Here is a 3,275-nt window from a genome sequence, read left to right as displayed (position 1 = left end):
ATCATGGAATTATCTTTTCAGTAAGATTATTACTGTTGAATGTAATGCAGACTCTCAAGAAAAATCTTCCAAGAAGTATGTGGAAATATATTTGGAAAGCAGGTGTCACCAGTGCATTATTAATCTGAGTGAGAACTACTTTAAAGGTGCTTGCTTATTGACACTGTGAACATTGAGGAAAATCCTAGTGTTGCAATGCTGCAGTATTCATTTGTACTAGTAACATATTTTTTAAAAGATGCGAGATGACTTATATAGCAAGAAAAGTAGAATTAGTTAACGTTAAAGAGCTTGGATTTGAACAGAAAGTAGAACTAATATGTATTGTAATTTATTGGCAGCTGTTATTATTTTGGTTGCACAACTTTCTGAGGGTGGAGGGGGAGAAGAAAGCCAGACAGTCAAGAAAGTCAATGGAAAATATAACTTGGGTGATGATTAGCAGTGTGAAATTAACATGCATGTTACATTATAGAAGATAAGAAATAAAGTAAACTGAGATCATGCAGGGGATGGTTTGCAGTGCAGTTTACTTTGCTTATTCAGATAGGAACAATGGAAGTGGAATATTTGAACAGATATGCTGCAGCAATAAATAACTATGAAGAACAGATCAGAACTATGATTGTAGAGAGTGGTATATTTATGCACATCTCATATTAACTGATTAGATTATGGGTTGTATTTGGTGCTAGTCTTACTCAAAGTAAACTCCTTTAAAATCAATGGAACCAAGTTATTGTTTGTTTATTTATTTATTATCCACACTTCACCCTAAGGTCCCACGGCATGTTATAGGATTAGAACACAATATTAAAACAAAACAACTTACAGTCATAAAAAGTAGGTCCCGGAACCTTACACATTAATAGCAATAAAGAAATGGACAGAGATTATCCATTTTAAATATTGAACTAAGAGGGGAAAACACAACAGTCATATACAGTGGTACCTCGGGTTAAGAACTTCATTCGTTCTGGAGGTCTGTTCTTAACCTGAAACTGTTCTTAACCTGAGGTACCACTTTAGCTAATGGGGCCTCCCGCTGCCATCACGCCGCCGGAGCACGATTTCTGTTCTCACCCTGAAGCAAAGTTTTTAACCCGAGGTACTATTTCTGGGTTAGTGGAGTCTGTAACATGAAGCGTCTGTAACCTGAAGCGTATGTAACCCGAGGTACCACTGTACATTAATTCCAATGGTCTCTTCTGAGTAGGCCTAGCATTGGATACAATCTGATGAGCCAGATTCAACTAAATAGTTGTGCCAGTGGGAACCAGCGCAATCAGTGATGTGGAATTTCTCCCCAGATGTATTTAGCATAGGGCTGCCATGCGTCTTGAATTTCCAAGACATAGCCAGGATTTGGCCCTCAGAAACAGAGTCTGGGTGAAAATTGCTGAAATGTCCGTGAAAATCTGGAAGTATAGCAACCCAGATTTTCACTTTTTGAAATGCGGCAGCCCTAATTTAATATACAGTGGTACCTCGGGTTACATACGCTTCAGGTTACATACACTTCAGGTTACAGACTCCGCTAACCCAGAAATAGTACCTCGGGTTAAGAACTTTGCTTCAGGATGAGGCCCCATTAGCTAAAGTGGTGCTTCAGGTTAAGAACAGACCTCAGGAACGAATTAAGTACTTAACCCGAGGTACCACTGTATATACTGGTACGTATTTTCTTTTGTAATTTTATGGTATAAAATAAAAAAGAATTAAACAAATTTATAGAGGATCAATGACTTCTAGCCACAATGCTATGTTCTACCTCTACTGCTGGAGGCGGAAGGCCTCTAAATACCAGCTGCTTGGAATCGCAAGAAGGGAGAGCACTGTTGAACTCATGTTTATTGACAAGTGGAAATCCTGCTATGACAATAGGATGTTGGACAAGATGGGCTATTGAATTTTATGGCATCATGGTTTAAAATTTTCTTAAGCTGCTCATTGGCACTACATGAGTGGGAGAGAAATCACTAAACAAATACAGTGGTACCTTGGGTTACAGACGCTTCAGGTTATAGATGCTTCAGGTTATACAGACCCTTTAGGTTACAGACTCTGCTAACCCAGAAATAGTACCTCGGGTTAAGAACTTTACTTCAGGATGAGAACAGAAATCACGCAGTGGCGGGAGGCCCCACAACTCAAGTGGTACCTCAGGTTAAGAACAGTTTCAGGTTAAGAACGGACCTCCAGAACAAATTAAGTTCTTAACCTGAGGTACCACTATATAACAAAATAAAAATACTGTACCTTTTGATAACTCCTGCTTTTCCTGGAACTGAAAAAACGGGTTAACTGCATCCTAGTGAGCCACCATAGATAGCTGCTAGATTTTGTTTGTCTTGATGGATCAGAAGTTTATGAAAGGCAGATTCAAAATACTTGATTTTCTTTTTTAGACATTATTGATTGCAGGTTGACACAGACAATTTCAGTCTCATTTCCTATTTTTGTGTAATAGGGAAAGAGGTCTGGTCCATTAACTCTCCCATTCTCTCCTGCAGGAAGTAAACCATCTCAGCGAACACAAAGTCTTGTATGCCGAACTTCTCCCTTAGGGTATCTGACTCATCCAAGTACAGCAGAAACTGCTTCATGGCTGGGTCACATTCTATAAGTATTCCTTTCAAAACACTCACCATCTTCCCAACAGATTTTCTGGTGTGTTTCATATGACCAGCAACATTGCCTTTTGATATTTCTATGAGATGAACACTGATGCAGGATAACACAGGCTGTTAAAGGTCTTGGGGCACTTCTGTAACAGCAGGATGGGGTCTCTCCACACTGATTAACCAACCAAAATTCACCACCACAATTCTCCTTGCTTAATGCTTCTTGAAATGCCTGCTGAAAGATCCATTCAGCATATGAGTTCTTTCTTCACATGGTGCCATTAACTGCTGTTGACTGACATGGGAGTGTCAAGCAGCAGCTGTGTCCCACCCCAAATTAGGTGATATTACTGTACTGGTAGGTATTTTATATTATAATAAGCTTTTGTCAGTCCAATCTGGCAGGTGGGATATACTGTACGCTTCAATTAGCTGACATTCTTTAAAAAATTGCATTCCTATGGAAGATGCTAACGGAGTGCACATCTTTTAACCAAAAATAATACAGTGGTACTTTGGGTTACAGACGCTTCAGGTTACAAACTCTGCTACCCCAGAAATAGTACCTTGGGTTAAGAACTTTGCTTCAGGATGAAAACAGAAATCGTGCTCCGGCGACACGGCAGCAGCGGGAGGCCCCATTAGCTAAAG

At 39.6% G+C, this 3,275-nt stretch overlaps 1 pseudogene across 1 annotated transcript; it reads right to left on the bottom strand.

Moving 5' to 3' along the window:
• Nucleotides 1-2,414: 2,414 nt before the first annotated feature.
• LOC308587880 (general transcription factor IIH subunit 5 pseudogene) lies at nucleotides 2,415-2,840 on the bottom strand (annotated as a pseudogene). Its single transcript has one exon. The product of its transcript is annotated as a general transcription factor IIH subunit 5 pseudogene (transcript).
• Nucleotides 2,841-3,275: the final 435 nt, after the last annotated feature.

Source organism: Podarcis bocagei (genome assembly GCF_964188305.1).
Source record: "Podarcis bocagei genome assembly, chromosome: 5".
NCBI classification, from domain to species: domain Eukaryota; kingdom Metazoa; phylum Chordata; class Lepidosauria; order Squamata; family Lacertidae; genus Podarcis; species Podarcis bocagei.
Note: the sequence above shows the minus strand (reverse complement) of the source record. Positions and strands in the feature narration are given on the sequence as shown.